Raw genomic sequence first — 19,250 nt, 5'->3', positions numbered from 1 at the left:
CCCAGACATATTTTGTTTTTCCCACAGTGTCTTAAAAAAAATTCACATTAGCTGCCAACATTTAAAAATCAGGGGATTTCACATAAAAGACAGGACTTCTGGTCTCTCTTGAAGAGACTCAAGATCTGGCCAAAGCTGGACCACAGTTGCGCCCGGCAGGGACAGGCGGGAGCGGGGTACACGCCCTCTCATCCGTCATGCAAGAATCCATCACACGTTTCCTTGTCTGCATGACCTCCCCACATCCAGGCTTGGGGGTTTCACAGGCCTCTCTGTTGCCTGCCGTGCTCAAGTCACCCCTCTCTCATCCTGGTCACTGGTGGTTCTCTCCCTGGGGGCAGAACTGCCCCCCTCAAGGGACATTTGTATGGAGACATTTCTGGTTGTCACAACTGGGGAGGAGGAAGGCTGCTTTCAGCATCTAGTGTGGGTAGAGACCAGGGATGCTGTTAGACACCCTACAGTGCACAAGAAGCACGAAGAATTGCTCGGCCTCAAATGTGAGGTCAGGAAACCCTGAGCAGAGTCAAGAGACATCAAGAACCCCCAGGCCAGGAACCCGAGCCTGAGAGGGAGAGCCACCCCTGTCAACAGTCATTTGTGATTAGGGGCTGCACATGAATGTTAGAAGGAGTCGAGCAGAGTGAGAGAGAGAGAGAGAGAGAGAGCCAGGCCATGGACAACCCAGAGCCTTGCTGGTAACCAGGAGCTAACTGGCCATAAAGGAGCAAGAGCCCGGGATTTGCTCACTATGCATTTATGAAGCACTGGCTGCATACCGAGCATTTTGTTAGAAAAGTGAGAGAAAGCGAGGGTGTGCAAAACACCATTCCAGCCTTCCAGGTATGCAAGACGTGGCCCCCCAAGGAGGGAGGGGAATGCAGGGGAAGGGGCTCCTCCAGCCGGGTATATCCACAGAGGCACAGGTGTTCCCTAGGCCTGGTTTTGGAGGGGGCAGGGAGGAAGGGCAGAGACGGGGGAGGTGGGAGCAGAGGAAGGAGCTCAGGCAAAGGTGTGGTGGCAGCAACAGGCTCAGAGGCGCAAACCTGCGATGAGATGTTTTCTGCCGGTAGGGAGGGGAACTCGCTGGAAGGCGATGGCCAGCTGCTGGCGGAGATGGGAGGGGCAGAGGGTAAGGAGTCTCCCAGTCCAGCTAAGTGGGAGGCAGAGGGCAGAGCCCATGGTGGATCCTTGCAAAGGCAGCGCGGTAGAACTGTGACCCCGGAGAGGTTACTTTTAAATTCTTAGAGCCTTGGTCTCCTCATCTGTTCAACGGGGAGAATAAGAGTAATGACGGCCATCACCTCGAGAACTTAGCAGGTGCCAAGGCGCCAAAGCGCACGTGATGTATGTGATCCTCACAGCAATTCTACGAAGTACCTACTGTTACGAGTTTCACTTTCTAGAAGAGGAAACATCAAGGTACCGGCCAGCAGGTGAGCTCTAACTTTTCTAAGGCTGCTCCTACTAGGTAGTGAGGTGGGATTTGAACCTAGGCAGTGTGGTTCCAGTGGACGTGCTCTCTTACCCCTTCTGCTACTCTGCCTCTCTAGAATCTTCTGAGAGAGCTGTCCTTAAGAACAAATGAAATAAGCAGGGAAGGTGCCCAGTGCGGCGCTGGCACAGAGTGCAGCAGCTGTGACATTTCACACAGAAGCCTGGACCAGGTTCATGGAGCCACGTTCAGTCCACGGCTCCAGTAGAAACGGCACCAGAGACGTTCTGTAGGGGGCACGTGGGTTCTGGGGAGACATGGGGGTACAGGAATGGTGCTCCCCACTTCAGGGGAGAGACAGCTGAGCCAAGTGTCTGGCTCTTTCTGCCTCCTTTGAACCCCTTTCCTTCTATCCCTTCCAACCTGGCTCAGAGGACACTTCCGGAAGTGGTTTGGGACATGCCCGGGCAGAGTAACCATGCCTTCTTCTTTTTTTTAAGATTTTTTTTTTTTTTTGAAAGAGAGAAAGAGACAGGACACAAGCAGAGGAGAGGGGCAGAGGGAGAGGGAGAAGCAGACTCCCCACCAAGCAGGGAGCCCAACGCTGGGCTCGATCCCAGGACCCCAAGAGACCATGCCCTGAACCAAAGGCAGACACTGAACTAACTGACTGAGCCACCCAGGCACCCCTCATGCCTTCTTTTTTGTACCCAGTGCATTTTTTTTTTTAAAGATTTTATTTATCTATTTGACAGAGAGAGATCACAAGTAGGCAGAGATGCAGGCAGAGAGAGAGGAGGAAGCAGGCTCCCTGCCGAGCAGAGAGCCCGATGCGGGGCTCAATCTCACGACCCTGGGATCATGACCTGAGCCGAAGGCAGAGGCTTTAACCCACTGAGCCACCCAGGCGCCCCCCAGTGCATTTTTTCCAACACAGTTGACCCTCTTAGGGTATGAGGGAATCATTCCACAGCACTTCTCATTCTGTACTGGGCATATGCATCTCCTGGGGATCTTGTTAAAAGGCAGATTCGGGGTGGGGGGGTTCCTGAGGCTCTGCTTTTCTAGCAAGCTCCAGGAGATGCATATGCTGTCAGTCCAGGGACCACACGCTGTTAAGCGCCATCCTCTGAGCAGAAAAGTCTTAGGGCATTTCCTAGAGGCTGTTCTTCCTCCATGGACAGGATGCCCTCCAGGGGCACGGACTCATTTTCTCATCTGGGCCTTGATAAATCCCAGCACTGGGGGACAAGGGGAGGAAGAGTGCTGACCCATCATTAGGGAGACTGCCAAGCTGAAGACTTCAATCTGACCGACAACACTCGGCTTTGGAGATGCTCCCTCCTCCCAGATCTTCCAAAGAGGGAGGCAGAGCCAGTGACTCTGTAACCAAGGTCAGCCTGGGATGATTCCACTGCCCCCTAACCCCCATTTAGGGTTGCCAGCTTGTCCTCTAGGAAAATAGGAGATCACTAGTAAGACCGAAACAATGATTTTTAATTTTAAGGATTAACTTGTCTGTTTCAACTGATCATTTGCGCTTAAAAAAAAAAAAAATCAGTTCTGTTCTGCGATCCTGAAAAAAACCAGAAGCATGCCCATTTAAACATTTTCATCTTATGGGACAGAGGTCAAGAGAGCCGGATCCTACAATGAATTTGGGTCCCCTGGGGGGCATGAGGCTACCTCCCCCAGGTCAGAAGCCATGCCATTAACTCAATTCTTTCTCCCCCAACCCCTAGCTTTACTGAGATGAAATTCACCTATAGCACCAAGTGAAGTTAAGCCGTACCATGTGGTGATTTGATACATGTATATAATGTGAAATGTTTACCACGCTAAGGTCAGCTAACATATCCTTCACTTAATTACCGTTTTGTGGTGGTGGTGGTGGTGAAAGCAGCGGGAATCTACTCACTCAGCAACTTCACGGACAGAATACGATACTGTTAATGACCGCCATCATGCTGCGCATGAAGTCCTCAGGGCTTATCCCTCTTATAATTGGAAGTTTATAGGGGCGCCTGGGTGGCTCAGTAATTAAGTGGCTGCCTTCAGCTCAGGTCATGATCTCAGGGTCCTGGGATCGAGCCCCGTATCGGGCTCCCTGCTCAGTGGGAAGCCTGCTTCTCCCTCTCCCACTCCTCCTGCTTGTGTTCCCTCTCTCGCTGGGTCTCTCTCTCTTTATCAAATAAATAAATAAAATCTTTAAAAAATTTTAAAACGTAATTGGAAAAGCTCCCCATTTCCTCCACACCTCAGCCTTTGGGTCCACCATTCTATGCTCGATTTCTGTGAGTCTGACTTTTTTTTTTAGGTTCTCCATATGAGTGATACCAGATGGTATTTGTCTTTCTCTGAAGGTTTATTTCCTTTAGCATAATGTCCTCCAGTTTCATCCATGTTGTGGTAAATGTCAGAATTTCCTTATTTTTTATGGCTGTGTAATATTCCACGGGGTGTGTGTGTTTGTGTCTGTCTGTCTGTGTGTGTGTGTGACATTTTTCTTATTTACTCAACTGCTGATGAACATTTAGGTTGTTTTCACATCTTGGTTCTTGCAAATCATGACGCAATGAATAGGGGTGTGCTGGTCTCTTTCTGAGTGAGTGTTTTCGTTATTTCGATATTCAGCATTTCGATAAAAACCCAGAAATGCGATTGCTGGACCATAGGGTAATTCTATGTTAAATTTTTTTGAGGGCCCTCCGTGCTGTTTGGCAGCACCAGTTTGCATTCTCACCAGGCAGTGTGTGAGGACTCGCTTCTCCCCACATCCTCACCAACGCTTGTTATTTCTAGTCTTTTGATTCCAACCATTCTCCCAAGTGTGAAGTCACGTCTCACTGTGCTGTTGATACTCATTTCCCTGATGATGATGATGCTGAGCAAATCCTCATGTATTTGGTCATTCGTATGTCTTCTTTAGAGAAATGTCTATTCAGTTCCTCTGCCCATTTCTAAAATGTATTTTTTTAATATTGAATTATCTGAGTTCCTTACATATTTTGGATCTTAGCCTCTGATCCACTACACGGTTTGCAAATATTTTCTCCCACTCTGTAGGTTGCCTTTGCATTTTGTTGGCTATTTCTTTTGCTGTATAGAAGCATTTTAGTTCAGTTCGATTTAGCCCCATGTGTTGATTTTTGCTTTTCTTACTCATGCTTTTGGTGTCATACTCAAAAAATCATCTCCAAGACCAACATCACGGGGCATCCCCCCCTATGTTTTATGGGTTTTATGATCTTGGGTCTTTTATTTGCATCCTTAACCCATTTTGAGTTAATTTTTGTTAGTGGTGTTAAGATAGGAGTCCAGTGTCTCTTTTTTCCATGTGGATATCTACTTTTTCCAATATCATTTATCAAAGATGACTATCATTCCCCATTGAGTATCCTTGACTCCCTTGTCAAATATTAGTTAACCATATATGCATGGGTTTATTTCTGGGCTCTCAATTCTGTTCTGTTGGTCCACATCTCTGTTTTTATTCGCAGCTCCCCCTTTTTTTAAAAAAAAAAACAGATTTTATTTATTTATTTGACAGACAGAGATCACAAGTAGGCAGAGAGGCAGGTAGAGAGAGAGGAGGAAGCAGGCTCCCCTGCGGTGCAGAGAGCCAGATGCGGGGCTCGATCCCAGGACCCTGAGATCATGACCTGAGCCAAAGGCAGAGGCTTTAAGCCACTGAGCCACCCAGGCGCCTTTCACCACTCACTTCTTTTTTTTTTTTTTTTTTATAAAGATTTTTATTTATTTACTTGAGAGACAGTGAGAGAGAGCATGAAGGAGGAGAAGGTCAGAGAGAGAAGCAGACTCCCCATGGAGCTGGGAGCCCGATGCGGGACTCGATCCCGGGACTCCAGGATCATGACCTGAGCCGAAGGCAGTCGTCCAACCAACTGAGCCACCCAGGCATCCCTCACCACTCACTTCTAAAGCTAACTTTCCTTTACTACGTGGCATGTGCCTGAGTGTCCCACTCCTGTCCCTCCCCCCACCAACTGCCAACTGAGTCACGGAATGAAAACAAATTTTAGCATTCACTTTGAGCAAAGCAATTAGGAAAGTCAGCCTGCTCAGGGAAGAGAGAATAAGAAAGAGGGGGGGGGGGAACTCCTGTATACTTTGAGGGCAGTCATATTCCGTTAAACTGTTAAATTGTCCACTGTTCATATCCACGTTCCCCTGGTAGTAAACGGCAAGCTGGATTCATGTGGTGTGTCGTTTTCTTATTAAGCATTTGCATGAAGTATTTGGTTTATCCTTACTGTTAATATTTGGTTAGCAAACCCTTGGAGGATTTCCTGGACGTAGGCCCGTGGGACCATTCTAGCTGCAGTGCGGGGGCCTTGCTACGTGATCCCATTTTGCAGGTGGCTGCAAGATGAGCCAGAGGGGTTATTCTGCTCAAAGTGCGTTTTCTGCCCCATGGGGAGCAGCCAGCTTTGGAGACAGTGGCACCGGCAGGAGGATGGACACATCTCAGGCTGGGTGGGAAACAACTTCATTTGCATCTGCAGAGTCCCCAGCAACAGCTTCTCCAGCAGGGAATCTGACACGCAGCACACAGACCCGTCGGTGCTGTTGCCTGAGGTGGGCGTGGACTTCCCGAATCCTGCAAACCCACGTCCACGCGGCCCTTGTTTTTGGAACCGGGTTGCAAAGCTGACTCCCCAGCTGGAACTCTGCATCGCAGCGACCATCATTAAGTCCCTATCGGTCCAATGAGCTCATCATCCAACTAACCAACCAGTCGACCCACCAGCCCTCCACTAGCATATGCATTCACAGGCTGCCAGGTGCTGGAAAAGATGGGGAGATTACAACAAGAATGCTGCCCTACCTGTACGACCTCCAGCAGATTGCTTAACACCCCAGGACTTTAGTTTCCCCATCTGTAAAATGGAACAATAATGCTGCCTCCCTCATTGGGTTAAGCACCTATAAAGCACTTTGCATGGCACCCGCCACAGGGTAAGCATCAACAAATGTTACCTCTTAATAGCAGATACATGGAATCATGATTTTTTAACTTACATTCTGTTTCCAGTGCAATGTTTCCAATCTACTTTCAAAAAGCAACTTTTTACCAAGCCTGTACCGAGGGATGGTGGAGAGGGCAGTGAGCTTGTTTCTCAGCCCAGCAAATAGATTCACACGTCACCCTGGTACATCTCTATCTTTAGCCACAAAGGACAGCAAAGCAGGACCCAGCCTTCCACTTTCATCCTCCCTCTGCCCATCTGGGAAGTGCGCCGGGGAAGAGCAGTCCTGACCTCTGTGGCTCCCCAAGGGCCCAGGCGAAGTCTGCCCCCCTCCTTAGCTGAAAGAGGAGCCCCCCCCCACTGCCCCGGACAAAGAGAAGAGGAGCCCCCCTGGCGGAGAGAAGGGGTACCCCTTCCCCCCACCCCCGCCCGCCACCTGCCAAGGCCTGAAGGGCTGGACAAAAAGGAAATCTGCCTGGTAGTCAATGCCCAAGCATCCCCAGGGCCACCAAACAAAACTTAACTTCCTGGCCTCTTTCCTTGCAAAGCTTGGTATGGATCCCGTGTTTGAGATCACAAACGTGGAGCGGTTATTAGCATGTATTTATTTTTTTTCTTTTCCTTGTATCTCCTATACCTGCCATCCTAGCAGGTGACCTGAGAAACCACAGTAGGAAAAAGAGGAGAGGGGAGGAAAGGAGCAAATAGGGATTATTTATAACGTATGAGTTTATGAGGATAATCGCTTTGATTTCCAAACCAACAATGAACGGACACTTCGCGTTCCCAGACGGACCTGCCCGCGCCCTTCATTCCCCATGGGTGGGCGCGCTGGCTGCCCCCCTCCTCTCACTGAGTTTTCTGTAAGAACTTTCTCGCTGCATTAACCTGGGCTTGATGCCATTTTCCGGAATGTCTATAAGCCTGGCTTTTCAAAGAACCTGTATTTTCCGGCTTTAGCTGCATATTCGGATCCCCTTGGAAATAACGTGGAAGATAAAAATTGCAGTTCTCCGGACCTTGGGTTTCCTAGCGGATAGAGACTTATGTCCATCAAAGCAGGCGCTCAGCCCTTGCTTGCCCACAGCTTCCTCGAGTAGGCAGTGATGTTAGGGGCATCTAAGTCTGTTAGGACAGGCTTTCCAGGTGCTCCACGCTTGGCTGGGGCCCTGCGTCCCTAACCAGCTCAGCCGATGAGTGCCTTGCTGTATGCCTGTGCTCTGCACCTGTGTAAATTGTCTTCATCGGTTTCATCGGTGGAGAGACACTGCCACCACTGGAGACCCTCTCAGCACCTCAAGGAGGGGGGATTCCTGGTTCAGGGCCACGTCCCCATCACTCAGGGTGTCATTGTCATCCCCTTGAATATATCGGTGCTGATTCTCAGCTTTGATGAAACCAGACAGGCTGAATCCTTGTCACCCCAGAGAGGCAGGTACGGGGACACAGCTTTAACAGTCCTTTGAGCCTTGATCTTGGACACTGGGCTGCCCGGGAGCTTCTCCCACGGTGGCTGTTCTTGTGACCTGGATGGAGCCACCGATTAGCCGGTCCTCCTGGCTTCACCTCCAAATGTATCTTGAATCCAAGGGCTTCTTACCCTGCCATCTGCTGCCGTCCTGGGCCGATCCACCGCCCCCTCTCTCAGGTACCATGGCAATGGCCTCTTGGTAGCCTCCCTCTCCCTGCCATCATCTTGCTCCTTTTCTTTCTTTCTTTTAATTTTTTCCCCTTTTTTTCCCGTCTTGCTCCTTTTCTATCCAGACTCCACCCAAAAGCCAGACTTAGAGCCCATCAGACCATGTGACCTCCTGCCTAGAACTCTCCACTGCCTTCTGGTTGTCCTCTGGACAAACTCTGAAATCCCGACTGTGGCACAAATGGCATGGTCTATCCCCTGCCTGGTACCTCCCAAGCCCCATCCTTCCCCACTTTGACTTCATTCACTAATTTCCACAGGCCTCATTCTCTTGTAAATCAAGCTGCTTCCGACCTCAGGGCCTTGACACATGCTGCTGCTCCTGCTCAGAGTGCTTCTACGCCCAGGTCCTTCTCCCCATTCAGGCCTCAGTCAGATGCCAGCTCTCTAGGGGGGCTGGCCCCCCTCCCTACCTGAAGCAGCCCCTCCCTTCAGTTTGGCCCCAAACTACCACACTTTCTTTTTCTCATAGCACGTATGCATCTCAAGATCATTTGTTCAATGCTCATTGATTGTCTTTCTCTACCATAAAATAAGTCCTTTGAGGACACAGGCCATCTGTGTCTCATCACCACTGAATCCTGGCCCTTCGAACAGGGTCTGGCACGCAGCAGAGGCTCATCATAAATCTATGGACAGTTTGCGCAGCACATCCTAGAGGGCATTGTTTTGTTTTGTTTTGTTTTAAATATTTTATTTAGTTATTTATTTGATAGAGAAAGAGAGCATGAGAGAGATAGCATGAGCAGTGGGGAGGGGTGGAGGGAAAAACAGACTCCCCACTGAGCAGGAGCCCGATGCGGAACTCGATCCCAGGACCCTGGGATCATGACCTGAGCCAAAGGCAGATGCTAAACCAACTGAGCCACCCAGGTGGCCACATGCATTGTGTCCAACCCTGGAATCATGGCGGTCTGGGTAAGGGGATAGCATGCCAGCAGCCCTCTCCTTCTTAGGACTTCCCATTTCCAGACAATGGAAGAAGCCACTGAGCACCGTAGCAGCTGTGCCCATCTGCTCAGCCCTCCCTAGGAGCCAGACCCGGTGCCTGAGCTCTTCCCAGGCATGCAGCCCTCCCGATGACACTACATGGTAGTTACTACTCTTGTACCCATTTTGCAGATGGTGAAGTGGAGGCACTGATGGGCTTCAACTCCTGCCAAGTGGCAGAGCTGACTGCAAAGCCCGCGCTCTGCCCTCTCCCCAAGAGCATCTGCGAAGTACAGGATCTCTACCAGGGGAGCTCAGAGCAGAGCTCAGGACAGCCCCAAAGGAGCCTTTCTGGGGGGCAGGCAGCTGCCTCCGTCCTCTCGGCGCCCACCACATCTTTGCAGACCCCACACCGGGGTATGTGGCGAGGGCCTCACGGGTGCAGCCACTGGAGCTAGCAAACAACTGAGAGCCCCAGAGGGGTGCTCTGAGCGTCAGAAGGCTCCCCCTCCCTGCCGTCCGGTCCCTCCTGGCAAACTTGGCCCGAATCCCATGGGCCCGCTCTGAAAGCAGCCACAGGCCTGGAGCAGTGGAAGAAGAATGAGGGAGGAAAAAGACATTACTTTGGAGGCCGGAGGGGGCAGGCAGGAAGGCAGGATTATGGCTGCTTTTGTTGGCAGAGGGGAGAGGGCGGTTGGAACCTGCCACCCTGAATGGCCGGGGCGGAAGTCCAGGGTCACCAAGGGAGAGTGAAATGAGGACATTGCTTCTTAAGAGGCTGCTCGTAAGCCCTGAGGGTGCAGAGTGGTTGTGGAGTCTTGGGTACCTTTCAGGGACCCAGAGGAAGAGGACGGGGGAGGGGAGGAGGGGGTGGGGGAAGGAAGCAGGTAAGAGAGGAGGTGAGGGAGGAGTGGCGCGGGGAGGCAGAGGAGAGGCAGACGTAAAGCCTGTGTTCATGCTCTGCGCCAGAATGCTGTGCCTCCCCCTCAGAGATCTTGGGACACGGATGCTTACCCTCTGGAAAGAGAGTCATGGTAGTTCAAGAGTCTAACAGAGGCGTGACATATCGCACGTGCTTGATAAACCTTCATTCCCTGCCTCCTCGCCTCCCCAACCTCGCATTGGGAAAAGGAGATGGAGCCCGGGACTGAAAAGGACTTCTTTCCTGCAAATCCTTCCTCATGGCCCAGACCCAAGTTCCCAGGCATCAGCTACTGGCAGGTACCCTAAAACCCAGCTGGAAGGCTTTGACCTACATCAGGCCAGCATCCATCTGGAGGTTCCCTGAGGTCGAGGGGCTCTGTGAAAGGGTTACCAGGGCCTAGAGGGGACACATCACCAGCGGTAGCCATTGCCCAAAGTCTCCGGGTGCCCTGACCCTCAGCTAGCAAGCTGTCTCCCTGCAAACCTGACCTAGTGGAACATTCCATGCTCCTTGTGGTTGGGATCCTGAGCCCCTCAATCAGCACATATTCTCAGGTGCTCGCTCTGATGACGCTGTCCACCAAGAGCTGGGAGACGTGAGTCTCCAGGAAGGAAAGTGACAAGCTGTCAATGACATGTCAACCTAGTGAGGGGCTGGGGACAGAAGCGGCACCTCCTGGTCTGCACTGCCTTCAGAGGGAAGCAGGTGTTCTCAGCCCCAAATCAAACCCATTGTCAGCTGAAGGCTTTTTGCATTGCTCCTGGGAGTGAGGGGGAGTCTGGGAGATGCAATCAGGATGCTGAGGCATTGGAAATTCTGGGATATTTTGATGATTCTTAGGGGCCAGGATGCAGGGTCATTTGCTTAACCAACAGTCATAGACTCGTCAGGACACGTGGTGCACTCAGGGCTGGGGTTCTAGTTCCTACCCTGTTTGGGTCTTTTGACACTGGGGTCATTCAGCACGCTGTGTCATGGCCAGCCTGTCACACCATCGCTTTCCTTTTCCCTTCTGTGCAAGGGCCTCTGTGGTATAAGCTGCCTGCCCAGCTCCGTGTGTGTGTGTGTGTGTGTGTGCGTGCGCACGTGCGCGCGTGTGCACACGCTCCCTCCAGCTGTTCCCTGCAAGCAAGAGGTTCTGACTTTGGCCTGAAATTCCTTGCACCTTCTACCAAATCACCAAGGCCTTGTCTGTTCTCCCTTGTCCTGCTCTGACTTCCCGACGCCATCTCCTGTCCCCAGCTCCAACCTGCTGGAGCAGTGCTGACACAAGATGCTTTGCTTTGGCTTCCGGACCCTGGACTGCAGCTGACTGTAGCTGCGCGGGCACTCCTGAGAAAGGGCCCAGTTCTGCCCTTGTGAGGGACCGTCAGCAGATCTGAGGCTCCCCCCAGCTTGTGCCGACTCTGGCTCCTGCCTCTCATTCTGCTCAGGGAAATTCAACTGTTTGAGTTCGATGCCTTCAACGGATTCCTCTCCTCTGTGAAATGACAACGCCATTTTCCTTTCTGTAGCAATGATCACGGTATACCTTTGCTTTCGGAGGTGTAGCAAAAGTGGACTAATGGAACGTGTAGGGGGGGAGGACCCTGGGGAAGGGGACTGAGAGGTGTTCATCTGAGTAACGGATTCTTGCTTTCACCTGTGCTCACCTGAAGTCCCACCTCACTCCTGGGCACCATTTATCAAGCCCTGGGTCAAGTGCTTTACATGTATCAGCTCCCTTAATTCTCTCTTAACAACCCGATGGTGTTGGGAGCGATTATCGTCTCCATAGACTGGGGGTCTTCTTGGGGGTCTTCTTAACACCTGTGCATTCCCCAAGGTGAAGGTGACTTGCAGCTTGTAGGATCTGACCCTGGCCAGCTCTGGAGATGAGCACTGGTTGGCGGAAGCAAGTGGTTGTCACAGCGCCTTCTGAGGACTGCCGGGCTCCCTGAGGCCCTTCCCAGAAGTCCGTGAGGCCTCCATTTCCCAAACCCCATATCTGCACAGGGCCGGACTGTCTTCATAAACTACAGCCCACACAACACACTATTGCAACAGCCTGAGTGCAGAAGCAGGTGGGAGAAACCTGCTGTCTTCTGTGGAGCCAGGTAGTAAAGAGAATTTGCAAGAGTGTAAAATAATGCCGCTTGTATCAGTAAGTTTTTTTTTTTTTTTGCTTTGGAAAGTATAGTTATTATTCATAAAAGATGTTATTTGTATAAACACATGTAATTTTTTAAAAAAGATTTTATTTATTTATTTGACAGAGAGAGAGAGACAGCAAGAGAGGGAACACAAGCAGGGGGAGTGGGAGAGGGAGAAGCGGGCTTCTGGTGGAGCAGAGAGCCCCACGTGGGACTCTATCCCAGGATCCTGGGGTCATGGCCTGAGCTTAAGGCAGATGCTTAAGGTCTGAGCCATCCAGGCGCCCCTGTTTACTGTTATTTTTTAAATGAATAAATATTTAATCTTTTTCAGTTTTAATTTCTAAATGCTAACATGGATAAACAGAAGCCATAAAAACAATAGCTTGTAAGAGACCTCCCTAAGTTTTAAATGTGTCCTTCGGGTTCCGAGAATCAAAGTCTGAGAACCGCCTGCTGAGCCCATCGTGATATTCTGCTAACTCTGGCCAGTGATTGGTTCGGGAGTTCAGGCCTAAGCCAATCAGCATGTGGTCCTCCCTTGTGACAGCTATAGGATGGAGAATGGGCACATGACCCAGCTTGGCCCAATGAGAGGGGCGGACCGGTTTGCTGTGCAGGGACAGGGATGTTGGCCCTGATTCTGTGGATGACAGGAGCAATGCCTTACCTTTCTCTGATGTTACTGTGAGCAGATGTGGCATTAGAACTTCAGCAGCTGGCTGACATCCAGCTGAGCAGGGAACTGAACCCAGAGAAGGGCAGAGCCAAGAGAAATCACCAAGAACGGAGACAGAGCTTTGGATCAAGTTGACCTACATCTTCAAGGGCAGTGTCATGACTTAATAAACATCTTTATTTTTTATGCCAGTCGGACTGGGATGTTGAGTTCGTACAAAGGGAAGCACTGAAACTGCTAAGCCCTCTTTTATGTATGAGGAAGCAGAGGCCCAGAGGGGTTATGGGAGTGCCAGTAAGGGGACTGGCCAAGACCCAAACCCATGCCTCTTTGTAAACCTTTATTTTCCCACCACACCATGTAGTGTTCAAGGTTAGGTTGTTGCTTTTCTCTGTCTAGAATCTGGATCACCAGAAAATCGGGTGGGGCACAGGAAGCTGAGCATCTCAGATACTCAGGAGTGCCTCCCAAAGTCCCCCTCTTGGCCTCAGAAATGAGATGCTCTGTGTCCCAGCTCTGGGAGTATTGAGGCCATCCCTGGAGCTGCTTGGTACAGTCCTAGTTTGCCTCCCACTCCCAGAATTCCGTTCTTGGCTGACCCGATGCAACCTAACGACAGTGCACCAGTTAGAGCTCTTGGATGCAAGCAACAGAAACTGGTTATGGCGAATCCAGCGAAAAAGCGGGCTTGTCTGGTCAGCTCGCACATCTCCCGGAGGGTGGGAGAGACAAACTTGGAGCCTGCCAAAGCAGGATTAATGGCCCAAATCAAGCTGGCCAGGCTCCACTGCTGGGCACAGACAGTCTTTCTTGCCTACTGCCACTATCCATGATGGCCCCATGGGTGCTGCCGCTACAATCTTGGGAAAACTGAACCGAAAAATTTGCATTTCTTGCCTCTTTGGGTCACTGGCTTCCGGTTCTAAGGGTGAGTTGCATCTGTTTGGTGGAAACTAGGTCACATAGGAAATCCTGAGCTGCAAGGGAGGCTGGGAAGGCAAGTGGCCAGTGCTTTCCACTGCATGGAGGGGAGCGGAATCTTTCTTAAAGCACTTGGGGCTTCTTCAAGCAGAGAAAGGAGGTTTGCACACCATGTGGACAAAATGAGTGACATCTGTGCCTTCTACTTCTACTTCAGAATTGCACTCCGGAGAGCCACTTGGGGCTCCCAAACAGTGGGCGTTGGGGGTAAGAGCTTCTGAGCGCCTAGGAACAAGTTTTTCCCAGGGACACATGTGTGGCTCTTTTGGGCTGCTGGTCATGCAGCACCGTGGGTCCCTTGGCTCTGTAATTAAGTACAAAGGCAAACTCCATCATAACGGGCCGTACATGGGCTCAGACCACCTGGGCTCACCACGCCTCCGTCATCTGATTTCACCTTTCTGTGCCTCAGTTTCTTCAGTGTAAAATGGAGACAACTAGGGCGCCTGGGTGGCTCAGTCAGTTGAGCATTTGCCTTCGACTCAGGTCATGGTCTCGGGATCCTGGGATTGGTCCCTGCTCGGGCTCCCTGCCCAGCAGGGAGTCTGCTTCCCCCATGCCCTCTGCTGCGCCCCCTGCTTGTGCTTGCTCTCTCTCTAATAAATAAATTCTTTTAAAAAATGGAGATAAATAGACTATCCCATGGTAGGGTTGTTGTGCTGGTCAGAAATTTCGGTATGTCAGGTCCTTGGCACGTGGCCATTAGCTGTGACCTGTGACATAACAGTGGAGGGTTCTGGTGTGGGTGAGCAACGTGGAGTCTGAAGCCATCTGCTCCCCTCCGAGGGTCTCCCCTTTCTCTCCCAAAGCACAAGATCTGTTTCTGTGACCGAGGAGTGAAAGCAAAGTCCCGTGTCTTCTGGAAAGCTTCCCCGACTACCCCAGATCCCAGTGGTCTTCCCAGCTTTCCAGGCTGACAGCACGTGCTCACTCACTCACTCACTCACTCATTCACTCATTCATTCACTCACTCATTCACTCACTCTCTCATTCACTCAGTCATTCACTCACTCATTCACTCTCTCATTCACTCACTCATTCACTCACTCTCTCATTCACTCAGTCATTCACTCATTCATTCACTCATTCATTCATTCATTCACTCACTCTCTCATTCACTCAGTCATTCACTCACTCATTCACTCTCTCATTCACTCAGTCATTCACTCAGTCATTCACGCACTCATTCACTCTCTCATTCACTCATTCATTCACTCACTCATTCACTCATTCATTCACTCACTCATTCACTCACTCACTCATTCACTCACTCATTCACTCACTCACTCACTCTCTCATTCACTCACTCATTCATTCACTCATTCACTCACTCACTCACTCATTCACTCACTCTCTCATTCACTCAGTCATTCACTCATTCACTCACTCACTCACTCATTCACCCTATTATTTCTTCCCTCTTGTCTCGTTACTCAGCACCCCAATGCCTTACCACGCTCCTTGAATGCTGGCCTCCTTCCTCTTGTAGAAAGAAGCTGGCTTCCTTCTCATTTGCACTTACTGTCCCTTCTCCTGAATACCCTCCCTCCGGGTCATTGCCAGGCCAACATTTTCTTGTCATTCAAGTCTTAGGTCAAATGCTACCTCCTCTGAGAAGCCCTTCAGACTGTATAAACCTAAGCAGCTGCCCCTCTTTTACCCTTTTACTTTCTCTTATTCTCTGGCTCGTGGTGGCCTGAGCTGACCTAACTAGACTCCCAGGGCTGACTGTGACAGGGGCTGTGGCAGTGGTCTGGGCCAGAAAGCAGGGTGGCCCGGACGCGGGAAAGGACAGCTTTCTGATGCTCCGGTCTTGGAGCACTTGGCACACAGTTACTGTGTAATGAAGGGCTGGAAAGACTTGGGACCCTACGCCCGTGATGAACTTTGGGAGCCCCCCTCCCAGCCAAAGCCCCGCCCCCCAGGAAGACGAGCCCCTGGCTGGGTTATGCATCAGCTGGTGACAAGGACATGGCATGGCCCTTCTTGGCTGTCACCCTGGGGTGCCCCAGAGGGAGACTGCTGAGGGATGGACTGGGGGGGCTTCAGCAGCTGCCACGGGGTTGGGATCAGTGTTAATGAGAGGGCCTGCTGATCTGGCGGCTTTGCTAATTAGGCTGCGACAGCTCCAGACCCAGCCAAGAAAAGCGAGTTGCTTATCCTAACCAAGGGCAGGCTGCGCTTCCTGGCTGTGGAGCTGCCTGGAGCCTGGAGCGTGTGCCCAGCATGCAAGGCATGGCAGGGAAAACTGGGGGTGGGGGTGTGGGGACCAACGCTGGAAAAAACCAAAGACAGCTCTGAGACTGCTGAGATTCCGGGGCTGCCCACTGTCTCGGTGCAGGAAGAAAAGGACCGGATGATGGCAGAGGCCACCAGTGCGGTAGGGAGAGGAAGGAGAAAGGGCGCATGCCATAGGGACAGCTCACAGAACCCTACTCTGGAAGGAGGGGAGACTCCCTTTCCAACGTGGAGTGGGCTGCCTCCTGGCACTTACCGGCCTAGACTCTGTGCGTAGTGGGAAAGGCGCCCTGGAGCAGAGGGCGGCCTCCGCTCTGCTGAGTGGGGACGCTTGGATGGACAACGGGGCCAGAGTTACCCTCTTCAGCCCAAGTTACAGGCGTGGAATATTTCTCAGACCCTGGAGACATTTGTGCACAGATCCATTCACTCATTCATTTATGCAGCACCTACTGTGTACTCCATTCTATCCACTGGGAAAACAGAGAGGAACGGTGTCATCCCTGCCTTTGAGAAGCTCAGAGTCTAGGAAGGACCACACAGCAGCAAGTAAGAGACAGTGCAGTTATGTAAGTGCAGGCTGCAGTGGGACATCTGGGAGGCCAAGGAGGCTCAGGAGGTGACACGGGAGCTGGGCTGGGAAGGGCACATCACAGCAGTAGTAAGCTCCATGCAGTGCTCTACGCCCTGATGCCACTGATGCATCGGTCTGATGCACAGTGGTGACTGTGAAAACTTCCCCATTTCACAAATGAGTAAACTGAGGCACAAAGCGATTACGAAACTTTCCTGGAGTCCCGTAGAGGGTAAGAGGCAAGTCTGGGAGTGGCCGTGGCTCAGGTGACAGAGGAAGATAAAGCATTCCTGAGAAGAGGAACCAGTGTCTGCCGAGCCAGTGACCGAAGCTGTCGCAGGTGGGGCCTCCGTGAAGGCTGTGGGCCAGGGAGGGAGAGACAGGGGAGAGGGAAGGCAGGAAGTTTACGATTTGCCTCACGCCCTGCTGATGCTCCGAGGGGCGGCCCCTGTGCTCTGGCGGGTCAGAGAAGGGTGCGCGGGGAGCAGTTAGCTTGAAACCAGACCTGCTGATTAATTACCGTCTTCATCAACTATTTAGCACCTCCCTTCAGAGCTGGGGCTGGAGCTGGGCTCCGGCTGCCTCATCAATATTTCAGATGTGTCTTCTTTTCAGCTAAAAATGAGCCTGCCATTTGCACAACTTTTGAGACACCTCAGTAAGCAAGGCTGTCTGCTCCCAAGCTTTGGCGAGATTTTTCCATTCCGAGGGTGCCTCCCTTGGGAAAGGGACTTCTCAGACAACTCTGGCACCTTGAACGTAGGCATCGAGGGGACGGGTCAATTCTGCCCCCACTTGTAGCTCCGACCCTCTCTGGCCTCTAGGTGCAGGGGTCTTTGGCCCGAGTGGCTTAAAAACCTCCAAGGGCAATGCGGTCAGAAAGAGTTCTTCCAATTCTGTCTTTTCCCCGCCCGCCGCAGCTGTCTCCGTAGGGAAAGGGCTGGTGGGTGTGGAGTGGGGCCAGAGGAAGTTAGGGGAAGGGAGGAAGGGGGGGCGGGAGGTCTTTGGAAGTGCTCTGTACCCTCCCGTGCCCAGTGAGGGCTTTGCTTCCACAGGAAAGCCCCAACCCATTCTCCCACCGGATCTAAAGGTCTCTAACCTCCCTGTGTAGCTCTTGTCATGGGGACCATTTCCCGCTATTTTTTTTTTTTAAAGGCTTATTTGCTTATGGTGATTTCCTCCTGTAGACCGTCAGCCTCACAAGGTAGGGAGTAAGTCTAACTTTGTTCATTATTACCTCCTAGCACCTAATACAGTGTCTGGCACGAAGTAGATGTTCGTAAATACTCACGGAAAAGACGCACGAATGAGGGGTGATCTTGGCAGATCGATGATTCCTTCCTTCCTCTTCCTCCCTCCCTCCCTTTCTTCCTTCCAGGAACCTTCTGTGTGGGTGTCGGGGATACAAGATGAGTCAGATGGTTTGGCTCTGGGCCCTGACCATCAGATGGCCGGGACTGCAGGAGACCCCACTGTCCGATGGCAGGGAGCTTCCTCGGTTCATCTACTGACGCCTGAGGAGACCAGACAAATCTAAGCTTCAACATGGACGCGGATGATGGGCGATGATGCAGAGACCAAGGGCAGTTCAAAAGCCTGCTTTGGAGGGACGCCTGGGTTGCTCAGTCGGTTACGCATCTGCCTTCAGCTCAGGTCATGATCCCAGCATCCTGGGATTGTGCCCTCTCTCTGCCAGCTGTTCTCCCTGCCTATGTACTCGCTCTCTTTCTCTCTCTCTCTGACAAATAAATAAAATCCTAAACAAAACAAAAAAAAAAGAAAGCCTGGTTTGGAGACACATCCTGGGGGTTCCCTGCAACCTTCAGCCACCTCCCTTTCTACTCTGTTGTTCACAAAGCCTATAGGAAAAGCCTGCAAGTGGACTCCTGTGGGCTGTCAGCGGAGGGGAGGATGTTGGAGACGTCATGGGGGAAGCTAGCTGTCAAACAATCCAGGGGTTGTAGGATATGGGGTGGGAGTGGGAAGAGAGAGAGAGAGAGAGAGCATGCAAGTGAGTGAACATGGGAGGGGAGAGAGAGAGAGATGCGTCTAAAAGACAGAGGACTCTGCGGCCATAATGAGGGTGCAGGGAGGGCATCCAGATACGGAGTCATCAGAAATGACAGAGAGACAAGCCCCAGGCAGGGACTGAACTCTCTTCTGCCGTGAGTGTTTTCTCCCCGGAGTTCCAGGAGGATTTAGTGCTTGTGGCAGGTGCTCTCCTGGGCTCCTGAGGGAACTTGAGACTCCATTTAGGCCCTAAAGGAGAGCACAGAGGAAGCACAGATGACAGCAGGGCTGACACGTGCCTGCCACCTTGAGAGAGCACTTACTTCTGGGTGTCTGCAGGGCTCGCAGATCCTTCCCAGGGAAGCCACAGGGCAAAGGCAGGTGCAAACACCCAATTCTCTTCACAATCCCCAGCAGCTTCTGACTATACCCACAGGCAGGGCCAGATCCAAAAAGCGGGAGGCGCTGTAAAACCCCATCCAATTAGACCCCAATTACTGCAAATCCCAAGATGCTTCCTTCCATCCAACCCTAACTAGGAAATTAATTTAGGGATTACTTTCTTAACTTTTAAAGAAGTATCTACTCATTGCATCAAAGTCAAACAAGTCAGAGAAGTAAAGGATACAAGTCAGAGAAGTAAAAGGATAAGTCCC

General features: G+C 51.5%; 1 protein-coding gene and 1 long non-coding RNA gene across 4 annotated transcripts in view; one reads left to right on the top strand and one right to left on the bottom strand.

Annotated features, from left to right (window-relative positions):
* The window catches only part of KAZN (kazrin, periplakin interacting protein), a 1,028,312-nt gene that overhangs the window by 154,045 nt on the left and 855,017 nt on the right, over positions 1 to 19,250 (bottom strand). The window lies entirely within an intron of this gene.
* Positions 1,127 to 18,366, top strand: LOC309842158. Its single transcript, XR_014299530.1, has 2 exons — positions 1,127 to 1,436; positions 17,963 to 18,366. It is a non-coding gene; the product is annotated as an uncharacterized lncRNA (long non-coding RNA).

This window comes from Mustela nivalis (genome assembly GCF_964662115.1).
Source record: "Mustela nivalis genome assembly, chromosome: 10".
Taxonomy (NCBI): domain Eukaryota; kingdom Metazoa; phylum Chordata; class Mammalia; order Carnivora; family Mustelidae; genus Mustela; species Mustela nivalis.
Note: the sequence above shows the minus strand (reverse complement) of the source record. Positions and strands in the feature narration are given on the sequence as shown.